Genomic DNA, 14164 nt, shown 5'->3' with positions numbered 1-14164 from the left:
CTTGGGGGACAGTGTTCAGAACCTAACCAGTCCCCTGGCTACTGGTCCGTGGACAGGAGAGCACAGGATGGCACTCTGGGCAACGGGATGAAGGAGAGGAACCCTTTTTGCTCAGGCAGAGGGAAGCCGGGTTCCAGCTCCGAAGTGCGAGGGCATGCCATGGGCTGTTGGCTGCGCAGGCACCTCTGAAAGGCTCCTCCCTGTGACGACGCGCTTTACGCATTTCCCAGTCAGGCTTTCACAAGGCTTCCTCTGGCAACACTGCTCAGCAACAGGCAGGTCTACAGTACTATTTCAAGTTCAAAAAACTTTCTAAACTGCTCAGGGAGAATGGCTACTCCTCTGGTTCTCTGGGTACACACACACACACATTTACATGTGAGCACATACACACATGTGTACACATGCATGCACACATATGCAGCATGTATCTACATGGATACACAAGTATGCGGATAGGCACGTACAGGCATATACACATTCACACACACATCATACATAAAACCTGGTGTTTAAGCAGCCGCAGCTCTATAGAGCCCTTCTGTTTGGTGTACACTCAGCTGACTGCCTCCATGCCCAGCACCCACCATGGCCGCAGGAGATTAAAATCAGAGAGGCACCCTTCACTGAGCACGATGCCACCCACAGAGGGTGCAGGGCAGAGCACAGATTCGCGCCCAGGCCCCCTCACTCCCAATCAGAGGTTGGAACATTTTCTATAAAGCATCAGATAGTAAACGTCTCCCACGTTGGGGTCACTTGGTGTCCGCCACAAGTCAGCCCTGCCGTTAATGCACAAAAGCAGCAATTGATGACGTGTAAACAAAAGGGCAGGGTTCTGTTCCGGTGAGACCTTGTTGACAAAAACAGCCCTGGGCAGCAGTCTGCCGGCTCCTAGTCTGAAGTCCAAGCCCCTGACCACTGGACTCTGAAAGCTGAACTTGGTTTTCTTAATTTAAAACATGGTTGCTTTGATGTATTAACATGTAACAAACATCTCAAATGTCTCTATACCTCTTGACCTCCTAATAATATCACTTCTAGGAATCCCTCTTACAAATGATCAACAGTGGCCCTGACCAGCGTGGCTCAGTGGGTTGGGCATCCTCCCACAAAGTGAAAGGTCACAGGTTCGATTCCCAGTCAGGGCACATGCCTGGGTTGCAGGTTTGGTCCCTGGCCGGGGTGCATACGAAAAGCAACCAATCAATGTTTCTCTCTCACATGGATGTTTCTCTCCCTCTCTTTCTCCCTCCTTTCCCCTCTCTCTAAAAATAAATAAATAAATAAACAAATAAATAAATAAAAATGATCAACAGCCAGTGATCATTTTATACTCAGTACCTATATAATCTTCCCAGGAGCAGATGAGCTGAGTCACATTTTTGTCCCCATTTTGCAGATGAGAACACTGAGGCACAGAGATGTTAAGTGATTCCCCCCAGGCCCATAGCTGGTAAGTGATGAAGCTGGGCTCTGAAGTGAGGACGTGCCTTCAGAGGCACAAAAAATGGGGGGGAAAATCTTGCAAAATTGGATAAGTGTGCAAAAATTCCTGTTTTTGCAACAAAGGCCATGACAGCATAAAAGGAGATCATCTCAACATCAAATAAGGACAACGGGTAAAAAAATTACAGTACAGTCCGCCAAAAGGCATGCTGTCAAGTGCCAGGGAAGAAAGAATGCTGGCATTCTGTCTGCAGCCCTCCTCACCCCTGGACACATGCCCCTCCACCGTGCCAGGTTGTTGCTCTTCCCATCAAAGTTAGAACCTACTTCCCTTCTGTTGAATGTGGGTTGGCCTTGGAACTTGTTTGACCAATGGAATAAGGAGAAAGTGATGTCATGTGACCTCCAATGCTTCCACCCTGGCCCTTTGGAATGCTGCCCTAAGGGCACCAGGTAAAGAAGTCCCATCCACCTTTCCAATTGGATTGCATTCAGTGCCCATTTTCAATTATCCATGTAATGGAGGAGAAGAGAGACTGGGCAGAGCTGAAGAAGAAAGCAAATTCAAGATAAATAAAAGTCAGTCTGCAAATAATAGGCTAGGAGGATCATCTGTATTTGGATAATTGAGCTATGACCATAAGCAAGACATTTTTCAGCAAACTTTGAATGTGTAAACCAGGACTCCAATTTATTAATTTACTGCTAGAAATGAATGCACTGTCATGCGGCCCAGACAGTCACATCCATCTGACAGAACCGGCATTTGCTCCGTTGGTGGCAGCTACCACAGACGTCCAATTGCCAAAAGGTTGCTTGCTGAGTGTGGAATCTGTACAAGAGAAGCGAGCTTTCTCATTTAAATTCAGCAAAAATTTATTGAGCTTTATATGTCCAGGATCGTGCTGGGTAAAGAGGACGCAAAGATGTGATGCCCAGCTTTGCAGACATTTCAGCCAAACAGAGGAGGGTGGCTAGCTGGTCATTTAATGTGGTCAACATTATAGCAGATATTATAGACACAAGGGTAGGGATCCCAGAGACCCAGAAGAGTGTCACCTTCCTGCTGGACCTCACCTTTGATGCTCCCACAGTGGCTGGGAACTCAGCCCCTCTGTAACGTCAGACCTTCACATTGCCTATTCTGAAAGTTAAAAAAATATATATCTTGCCCGGAACATCAATCCTGTATGTCCTAGTCCTACTTCCCTGGACAAACAGTGTGACTCGCTATAGACGTTCTCTGTTTCACCGCCCTGCACGAATACTGTCAGCTGCTGTGATCCTAAACATGTTGCGGGCTGAATAGGGTGGTAGCTTCTTCCAAGTACATGCGGTCTTTATCGCTCCAACTATCCTTTCTGCAGCTGAGCTCCTGAGCCCAAGGTCCTCCTTCTTCTCCGCCGGGGAGTGATTTCGAATCCCATCTTCCCTGCCTCCGAGTCTGGAGGCTCCTCTTCCCCAGTTATTACAGGGCACATTAGAAGGGGTCTTGGTTTTTTTCTCAGGTGTAAAAGGAAGCCTGGCCTTTCAATGTGGCAGGTGGGGGTGGCTAGTGGGCACACCTCTCCTCCTTTCCAGCAGTACAACCTGTGAGCTATGCACCGTGAAAATCCAGTGAGGAAAATAATGGATGTGTGAATGAACAAACTAGGACAGCTAAAAAGAAGAATGCATTTGAAATGACAAGATTGTATAATATATTTAACAATATCATCAGTGAATCTCTCAGTTTCTCTTTTCTTCAAAATTGTGGCTTTCCCCCAAGTAACCACAATTTTCTTTTCTCTAAGCCTACCTCTTTCCCACCCCCTGCCCCCATTTTTCTCTGATGTACCGTCTTTTCCTCCATTTCTCTCTGGTCTGCCTGCTCAGTATCACGGAAGATAATTGCTGCCGTAGTCCTCTTGTCTGCCCAGGTGAAGAGGTCCAGCTCAATAATGCTGGTGTGAGAAAGTGCAAACTCACGTTGAGCAGCGAGCAAATCCCAACACATTTCAGAGGAACCTGTGTAAGACAATTTCTGCATGAAAATAAACTTGCTCCGGGGAAGAAAACTAACGAAGGCAAAATGATTGAACTTTTCAACTAGACAAACCTGTTCACCATGAGCTACTATGGAAGCAAAGACCTCCAGAAGCTGACCTTCCCATGTACTGAGGGATTTTGCCCTGAGGAAGAGCTAGGTTCACCAGGGTTGATGTCCTTCCTATGCTTTACCACACACCACGTTGAGCTGAGGATGCAGTTAAGCTTCCTAGCTCCTAGTGCAGGGGCTGAAGTATAACTTTTATCTCTAGGGTTCCTCTTCCCTCTCTTCCTTTACTTATTTTCCCTGACTTCCTTTCCCACGGCTGTGGGGATGCATAAGCCAACAACGCCACAAACAAGCAGGCTGGTGTCTAGACCATCCAACTATGAGCTCTGTGAGAGCAGAGCTAAGCTGCCCTCTCTGAAGTCGGAGCCTCACTTCACTCCTCTGGCTCCCACCAGACACACCCAGGGCATCTCAAGTCGTGATGCCAAAAACACCCCCCAAGTCTCTCCACTTCTTCCCCCTCCACCCTTGCTTCCATTCTTGCCCCTCTACAATCTACCCCAGCCAGGGAGACCTTTGGGAAACGTAAGGCTGGTATGTCATCCCTTCTTCAAACCACCTACTGGCTCCTGTTTTACTGGTATGACTCACAGAACAGCTCTGGAGCCAAGTCCTGGGTTCTGATCTGAGTTCAAATCTTCACTCCCTTGTGCTTTGGCTTCCTGCTCCATAAAATGAAGTTAATAACTGCATCTATCTCATACAATTTTTTGTGAGGATCAAATGAGTTACTACTCTGTGCCAAGCAGCAGAGAGTAACCGTTCACTGATGTTAGGTTGTATAGAAATAAAATCCGATCTCTTTACTGTGGCCGCTGACTATATCTCTGACTTCAGTCTGCCCCACTTTGCCTCACCAACTAGGTCCTGGGCACAGTGACCCTGATCTTTAAACACGCCAAGTTCATTTCCCACTCGAGGCTTTTGTCTTTGCTGCTGTCTTCTCTGGGCACCTCCTCCACACACCTGGCTCCCTCTCATCATTCAGACCTAGGCAGAAATGTCACCACCTACTCCCCATTTGCATCCCCGCGCCCATCACTTCCACACACACCCCTAAACACACTCGCGATTACCCAACTGGTGGTCTTCATAGCATTTACCATTGTCTGCATTTATATTATTGATGCATTGGTCTACTTATTTATTATTCACCATCCCCCAGGTATAAGGGAAGCTTGATGGTGTGAGAATAAGTAGAGCAGTGTCTGACATATGGAAGGAATGGAGAACATATGTCCTGGGTGAATGAATGAACGAATGACTCAATGAATGAGTGAATGAATCAATGCAGCTAACGCCCTGCAAGTGTTTACTGAACACACTGCAGCAAGCTCTAACCACTCCTGGACACAGAAACAAACCAAAGTCTAAGGAAACAGTCCCGGCCATGTGCGATCGCTTATATGACAGATGTGCAACTCTCCCACCATGTGATCCAATTAGCATCGCTCTCGAAAGGGCATTATTCTTGGATATGATTACACCATCTGTCCCCAAAGCTTTCATGATTCATGATCAGATAAGCACCGAACCCCATTTGGCAGGTCTTACAAAGTGACTCCACTCTCCCGGCTGGGTTCTGGCCATGTGTGGGCAGTATTTTGACATTTTAACTGAAACATGAGCTTCAATGAAAAACACATAAAGCAGTCAGATGATAGGGGCCCGGGAAGAATATTGCACTCTGTAAATTCTCCGAGCCTGACCAGGATGGGGAGTGGATAAATTAGGTCTAGAAAAATGTGGAGAAATGTTGCCCAGTGGGAAACTTTATTAAAGTAGTTTCATCTCGCTGAAGGAACCGCTGGAGGCGCTAACACAGATAACCGCTCACACCCCCTCTGTGTTGCAATTGGCCGTAGAATAACCACAAAACCAGCTCAGAACGGTCCTGTTTTGTTTGACGAGCTGTTGTTTCTCAGAGACAACAGACCAGAACCTCAAGGCCTGCAGCCAAATCTTGTTCAGAAGAGAGAACTTTGGCCTCCAGCTGCACCCAGAACCAAAGTCTCGTCTCCTCTCACCTCCACCCCCACACACAGAACCTAAGGACCAGGACAGAACTAGAACTTGGACACTAGAACCCTTTCAGAAGCCAAGGCTCCACTGTCCAGGAAGACCTGGTGTTGAGGCCCCTTTACCATAAATGGACAAGTTCCAAGTCCTCAGATTAAAACTCAGCATGTCTGCATTCCTGACCCCAGATGGGTTTGAGGCTCCACCAGGGCTCTCACCTTCTCAGTGGGCACTTTCTTGATCAACAAACCTTCCCTTACTCCAAGCCTTTCAAAGTGTCGGGCACACAGACTTTGTTCCGGTAACCACCTGTTACTGTGCACTGGCAACACGGCCCACGACCAACAGGTCGGCTCCACTTCCTGAACAAAGCTCAGCAGCAGTGCCGAGGAAAATGCCCTCTTTCGCTTGGAGTCAAGCATGTGAAAGGAACTTACATAATCCGTCTGAAATGCCACCCCAATAAATTCAGTTAAAAAATTTTTTTAACTAAAAAAAAAAATAAAATGTCAGCTGCTTGCTCTTTTCTTTCTAATTTCCTCTTATCTTTCTAAAGTAAATTATAACATCCTCTGGCAAGGATCATATCTTAGACACCTGAGTGTCTCCCTCCACCTCCGACACTGTGCCTTATGCGTAAGAAAAGCTGATGAATGGCTGACTCATTCAGGACCTTTTCCTTGTCGGGTTTGATTCCATCATCTCTGTCTCCTTCTGGATCCAATGCCTCCAAGCCTAACATTAGGAAGTCCTTTTCAGAGCCTTATTTAACTTCCCTGAGATGCTTGTTCTCACAGATGTTTACCACATGTGTTGTACTGATTGGCTGTGAAATCAACCTTGTTTAATATCAGCTCATCCCTCATTTAAAATAAAATGGCAGCTGGGAAGAAGATCTATAAATGGGAAATAGCAGCATAAAAAGAGCTAGAAATAGAGGGTGTTTGGGCATCTAGCAGAGGGGAGGCAGTGTTAGGAGGGAGACGCAGAGCCCTGGGCTGGGTATTCTGAACTTAACGGGAGAAGGTGATGGCAAGGACGGAAGTGAGGGTAAAGCCTTCCTGGTATGAATCCTCCAGGGTCACCCAGTGTGAAGGACTCTGCTCTAGCCAGCGTACCCTGCCCAGCTTGTGACACGGAACAGCAAGTACCCACCACTCAGTCCTGGAGGCCAGAGAAGAGATGACATAGCTGCAAGGCCAGAGCCAGGAAGAAAACTCCTCCCATGGGTCCATGGGCCATTGGGGGATGGGGATCTGGTTAGAGGAGCCCTTTATGCCCTAACAACCCACAGTCTACCCTCTTCAGGCTCAAACGCACCAGGCCGTTGATCCTTCACTGGTGGTAGAACAAAGAGGACACTGTGCTCCCACGTGTTCGAGCGCTCGGCTTTGACGAAGGGAACCGCATTGGGGGATTTATCAGCTCCCTGCTCACTCCTCCCTCCACCCTCAACCTCATTATCATTCCGTTCCTGCCCACCCCAAATGACATTTCTGTCCCGTTTCCTGCCTGCCTGTCCTCCCATGCCTCGCCAAGCCCTCCCCCAGCACACAGGTGGACGTTAAAAGCCAGGTGGCGATGCTGGACTGCACATAATGAAGTTGGAAATAAACTGAAACAAGCAAGCAGCAGTGACATGACGGGGCCCTGTGCCGGAGGCCTGACGAGCCACCCACGCCGGCTCTTTCCGCTCCTGACAATGTGTTATGATTGCATAGCTGAGTCACCTCCACCGGATGATAGTAATTCAGCTCCATCATGACAGAAATCAAAACTGAGCAGCCATCCAGCACAGGCGCACTCACCTATCAGGGCCACCCACTGACACACTGTGGACAGAAAAGGTCGCAGAAGGTGGGAGGGTTAAGAGGAGGTCGTGGATGGAGGGACGGCCCGAAATGGCAGATGGGCAGAAGACAGGCTCCAGCAAAACCTCCCTTCATTCTTCTCTCTATCCATTACTGTAAATCTCTAAAGTGTGAGACAAACAATCTACTTCTGCCATTTTCCTCCAGTGCACTTGGGGAAGATGAAATACAATGAAAGGCAGTAGGTACCAATGACAGCTTTGCAGTGGAACCTACACTTTCAGGTATGGCTGGTTAGAGGGCAAATGAGTACAATTTGGGGAAAGCACTTTGACATTAATGTATCAAGACTTTTTTAATTGTTCAAACTGTTTCTGAACTAAGTAACCTCTCTTCTATGTTTGTATTATAAGGAAATAATCAGATGAGCACAAAAATTAATGTTACAAGAACATTTACATCAGTATTATTTAAGCAAAATAAAAGAGGGGGGAAGGCAGGGAGGAAGGAAGGAAAGAGATGCAAGGAAGGAAAGAGAGAGAAATTTTCAAATATCCAACAATAAAATAAATGATGGCCACACATCCAATTTACTAGAAGACAGCCATTAAAAACCATGCTTCAAAGAAAATTTAATGACATGGGGAAATGTTTATGATATAACTGTATATGCAGAGTAAGCCATAAGACTTTATATATACACTGTGAAATGTGTTATGTGGAACCATATATAAAATTTCCTTTTTTATAGGTCACAATGGTTGAATGTCATCAATTTCATGTGATGCAAATCAAAGAAGAAAAAATGCTATAATGAAAAAATTAAAATTTTAAGTTGTGGCTACTCTGTTGACTTTTTTTTTTTTAATCTCTCTTTCTCTCTTTAGGCCCATGTCCTACAATGGCCCTTGGCAAGTAGAGGGAAAAAATTAAATTTAAAAAGCAAAAAAACTGAAATTTCAAGAGACCACCCCCAGCAGAGTCCGCCCCCACTGGGGGCTGGGCAATGACGAGCTAGATCCAGCTGGTAGTGGCTCAGAGCACACTGAGCTCTTTTCCCAAATCTTCATACAGGGACATCACATCAAGCTGGTATCTTGAAATTGCACACAGTGGCAGTATTTACACTACAGGAATTGGCAAATACTTCAAATCGAGGCCTTTATTCACAATCATTTCCCAGTACACCACTGGACCAGGGGTTTAGCTGATATAAGTACAGGACCTGTCCAGTCCCAGGGTGTCCCCATTCCCTATTGTGGGGCTGAATGGGCCAAACGACTCAGCCACCTAACCCCTGGGCTTGAACTCCAGGTTCTGAGCTCACACTCACCAAGCAAACTTCTGATTCAAATGGGTTCTCATGGATCCTGTCCCATAGGGGTGAGTCTGGGTGATGGGCAGGTCCATCAGGTAAGAGATGGACAGGAAGTGGTTACATTTCTCACCGTAATTCAACAAAGTAACTAACTTACTAAACGGAGGGAGGGGATTGCTTCTGAGACAGGTTTAGGCTCCACATGCCACAAAGTCACCTCTCAAAGCCGATGGTGCAAAGGTAAGGTCATGGGCTCTTAGGCAGCCCCTTGGCTGACCATCAGCCTCTGCTATTACAGACACACTTACTGCATGCTTCTTGTCCTAGGTGTTTCCACATTTGTTATCAATAATACTAATAGCTAGCATGTACTGCTTGCTTACTGCCCCAGGCCCCATGCTAAGTGCATGACATATATTGCATCATTCAGTCCTCACAGGAACCTGATAAGCTACTTTGGAGAGCTACTAGTCATGTTTCTGGCATTCAACACCTCCAATGCCTTTTGGTCATTTAGGGACTTCCCTGCTTCCTAAGAACTCTCTTCCCCCGGCTAGAGCACTGGAGCTCACCTTGCAGCCTCCCATGCCACCGGGGCACTGGCGTGTGGTGCAACTCTGCCAATGAGTGCACCCAAAAGATTTTCTTCGGGTACCTTGTGGCCCACAACGCAAAAGCCACTGTAGCAAGGATAGTACTGGGAACACATCCCATCCAGCGGCAAGGATGCTGGTGACCATGCCCAGGACCAGCCTGGCAGGCTGCAGTGTCCCACCCCATGGTGGTGGAGGGGTGTCTCCACGGGAGCAGAGTTGGGGTGTAAGGCAGGCTCCAGGCAGCATGCATGCCTTCCTCACCTGGCTCTCTGGCCCTCCCGAGAAAGCCAGGTGCTCCTGAATATCCTTGAACAAACTTCTTGTAGGCTTGACCTGTGGAATACATTTCTGTGATGCTCAAGAACATTAAGAAACCCAACAGATTTACAGGTGAAATTATTACAATATATAATTCACTATTAATATATGTTTTATAAACGAGAACACGAAGGCTCAGAGAAATTAGGTTATTTGCCCAAGGTCACATAATTACTGGGATTCATCATGTCCCTGTTCAGTGCACACCTTTTCAGGTTCCCCCAAAGGAGGTAACCACAAAGGCGTGTTGCTTTTACTTCTCCCTTATGACTTTATCCTATGACACTGTGAAACGTACTGATTGGTGCTCCTTTCTTATTCCACCCTATAAGAGCTTCAGACTTTCTGCATGCAGACCTATCTCCCTGACCTTGATCTCCCCGAAGCACTTAGCCAGTTTGTCAACAAAGCAGGAACTCTCCACAGGTCTGCTGACTGGAAGTAAAGAGTGTCTTTCTTTGTGGCTCAATCTTTTAGCCAATGGCCCATAAGGAAAGGGAGGAACCAGCCCTCCAGTCTCCACGTACAGAAGGAAGCTGCCTCTTCCCACCTCTTCCCAGCAATCATCAGAATATCACGTATATTTCTTCCTGCTGCAATTCAGTTATTTACATATTAAAGTGGTTATTAGAGGAGAGAATTCACTCATGCAAATTTGACATTCAGATGTCAGCCACTCCATAAATAAGGTCAACTGTGATGAGGACACATGCTAGTCTCCAATTAGAATCTCTTAATGTCTAAATAATGCTAATGGGAGGCATCTGCCAGCCCTAGCGACACTCATAAACAAAGGCCCTGACGGGAGTCACCGCAGGCCCAAGTTTCTCCCACTGCCGCTTCACGGTTCTCAACTCCCAGGAAATGAGCCCGCCCGCCCCACCTGGGAGCAGTTCTCGTCAGTCAGCGGACACCAAGGCCAAGGTCTCTGGCAACATAACCCCCCTGGCTCCACAGACCGCCAGAGCCAAGAGCTGCTGAGCATCATTCTTCCTGCACATGAGGTCGGTGCCCACAGGACATGTTTTCTCAAAAAAATCCATTTTTTCCAACGATTTGGTTAGGGCAAAGGAAAGATAATTATAGTATTTTTTACTCACTGGTAATTTTAAGCATTATTTGGTACTAAAGCAGATATGAGTATGAAATGCAAAATTCACATAGTTTTCAAATAAACATAAAAATATTCTGAGAAGTGTCATGCTTGAAACGGACTGTGTTGGGTTTTTCCCAGTGGGTGGTACTTTTGATGGATGTGTCTGAGAAGCGCTGACTTACGGGAAATTCTTCCCAGGCCAGGGCAGCCATGGATGAAGTATGTGCAAATCAGGGTGGGAGGGAAGACTTTCTAGAGGGAAGGCCAGCTTCACTCCTGAGAAAGTCCTCTCTGCTCCCAGAAAAGTGAGATGCCTTTTGCTACAGGTGCTCCAGAGTCAACACAATTTCCAATTGTCCCACAACCACCTGGACTAACCCTGGTCACTTCCTCATGGCAGGTCTTAATTAATTAAACTCTAGATCCCCCCCCTCCTGACATGGTTCAGACAACCAGGTCAAACTCAGGTGCCCTCTGTGAAAGCCATGGGCGCTGTGCGTGAGCAGCATGTTGCCCCATCCGATGCGGTCTGTACGGAGGGACGGGACGGGCCCGGCCTTCCCTCTGCCCTGCCTCCTCCACACAGACAAGGCAACTGAGCACGACCCCTGAAAACGCCTAATGGAGCAAAACCGTCTTTCTAATCACTCACCCCCATGCCAAAATTACATGACCTTTACTCACAGCTCAATTCCTTTGCCAAAACGGCCGTTCAGCAAATCAAGTTCTAACTCTTTAGCCTGACATTTGGGGCCAAGGCTGAGAGAGGAGTCGATGGTCCCCTACTGCAAACATGCCTTTCAAGCTCTGCTGCTGTCCAATGCAGGGTCTTATCCTCCAGTCCCATTTGATCTGCTCTGTAGACTGTGTCTCTCCGTCTTGTTCCTTCTCTCCCTCCACCCTCGTGCTTTCCGCTCTAAAATGCCCTTGATATCCAATTTTAGCACCTGGTATACAGTCCCTCACTCAATTGACATTTGCCAATGTGAGCCAGGACCGTCCTAGGTATGGTGTACAAGACAGACTAGCTGTTGCTCCCATGGGCGGCCATGTTACAAGGAAGCAGTGGAAGAAAATGCCCAGAGATGATATGTGCGAGGAGGAAAATAATTAAAACACAGCCTAGACAGTAAAGTGCAATGGGGAGCTCCGTGGTTCAGAAAGGCTCTCTGAAAAGAGGCTTTGAGCTGGGGTCTACAAGGAGACAACCTCATGCTATTCTGAAGGAAAAGCTATTCAAGGAGAGGAAACTTGGGGAAGCGAAGGCACAGACTATGGACAAGCGGGGGCCGGAGAAACTCTAGGACTGTGAGGGGGGACCAACCGAGGCGCAGCCCGTGGAATGCCTCCGTCCTGGAGCTTCCTGCTAGGTGACTGGCCAATCTGATAAACTAATCAAGACACACTATCAGGCATTATTTCCTGAACGCCTCCTGGGGGCACCTAGGATGTCTCCTCTTGAATCAACTTGACATTGCAATATTAATAGCTGTTAATTGTTTAATTTGTTCATCCTTCCCAAGGGCGATTGAATTTTCACTCAGACACTCAAAGGAATGCATGTCTCCGGGAAGTGATTTCAAGCAGTGACAGGATGATGGAGGAGAGCTATTTGGGCCTGGAAGCTTCTCTGTACCCTTCACATCTTGTGACAAAGGGGATTACCCACCTTTCATCCCAGGTCGGCCCTGGGATAAGGCTGAAGACTCTTTAAAGGAACAAAAGCCACTTGGAGTGGAGCCTGTCCCTGCCTGCTGTTTGCTCCAGGGATGAACAAAGGACCGTGTCACCTGAATGGCCCCAAAGAGCACCACTGACTTGGGGTCTGTCAATCAGACATATTCCAGTGGCATAATTGAGCTGCCACTATACGTCAGGTCGGTAAAGAAATAACTGCTGGGTCCCAAGAGAATCAATGCTCCACACAAAGCATTGCAAGGGCTCGCGAGTGTCCCTTTCTTCCCCTGACTATGACGCTGGGACACTTCTCCAACTGAACACACAAAAGGAACTATTAACCACTTCTCCAGGACAAAGACCCTTTCCTTCATGTTGCCACAGACAATGAGGAAGTCAGCCCATCTATCTAGTCCACCCTCAAAGAAAAAGCCAGTCTGGTGCAATTTACCATTCAGTAGGGCTCCCCAACTCTCCTAGCTCCTGGCTCCCTTTAGTATGCAAGATACAGAAACTCCACACGTCTCTCAATTGCCCTGGTGCAATTATTGTATTGATTTGATGTGGCATTAGCTCCACGTTTAAGGTGGTTTATGTTTTTTAATTTGCAATTAAATCAAATGATGTCTCTTTGCTAAGATGGTTGACACTTGTTTATATTCTGCAGCAAGCAATGAAGACAACTTTTATTCAGCATCATAAAACATGCAGGATGGGGAGCTTGAAATTTCAAGCAACTCAGTTTCTTGCCTGGCTCTTCAGCCTAGTTAACAACAACAAAAAAAAAAACCCAAAAAACCTAACCACACATTCATCCATTGTAAAAATGGTACATTTAATATTGATGCTTCATAGAGATAATCTAATCAATATGAGCAAGCAACATTAGAAGGATGTGATGGAATGCTTGTGTCCCTCCCTGCCCGAAATTCTAGGTTAAAGCCCTAACCCCCATTGTGAGGGTATTTGTTGGAGGAGGAGCTTTTGGGAGGTCATCGGGATCCAATGAGGTCATGAGGGTGGGCCCCTCCTTATCGGATTAGTGTTCACACAAGAAGAGGAAGAGAGAGAGGTCTGCACTCACACACACAAGGCTGTGTGTGACAGAGAGCCCTCACCCAGAATCGAATCTTCCAGCACCTTGATCTTGGACTTCCCAGTCTCCAAGACTGTGAGAAAATAAATGTCTGCTGTTACCGCACCCTGAGCTCTCCATGACAGATAATAACTGGAAGAGTGGCAAGAATGACTACTAATTTTGTCACCTCCTCATTTCTGGATGATCTCCAAGCACTTGACCCCACTTGATTTCTTTCCAACCCCTGCTACAGCAGCACCGTCTCCTTTAGCTGTTGCATTCTGTCTCAACATCAGCCTCAGAGTCCTCCTTCCTCTAGGAATAGGCAAGGAAGCAGTTGACAGGAGCTCGAGTGTCATGAGCGAATCTCATCATCCCAGGATCAGAGCAGTGTCAGCAGTCACTGAGCACCTCTTCTGAGAACGCAGAAGTGTCCTTGAAGGTCTTTAAACACCATGTACCCACAAACGCACTACACAGGAATTGACACATAAATATCAGCTGCATACCATAATGCCTATTTTTTCAACCATCCCAACATTTAGCAACTCTGTAAAGGAGCTTGAGCCTGCCATAGAGATGGAGGAGGGGGTAGAGGAAAAGAATGTCACAGAAGATAAAGGAAGAAAGTGTTCCAAGGACATCCATCCCTGCTGAGAGGTAAAAGAGGAGGACTACAGGGAGGGTAGAAACGGATGGTTTCG

This window comes from Desmodus rotundus, chromosome 10, assembly GCF_022682495.2.
Source record: "Desmodus rotundus isolate HL8 chromosome 10, HLdesRot8A.1, whole genome shotgun sequence".
Lineage (NCBI taxonomy): Eukaryota > Metazoa > Chordata > Mammalia > Chiroptera > Phyllostomidae > Desmodus > Desmodus rotundus.
Note: the sequence above shows the minus strand (reverse complement) of the source record.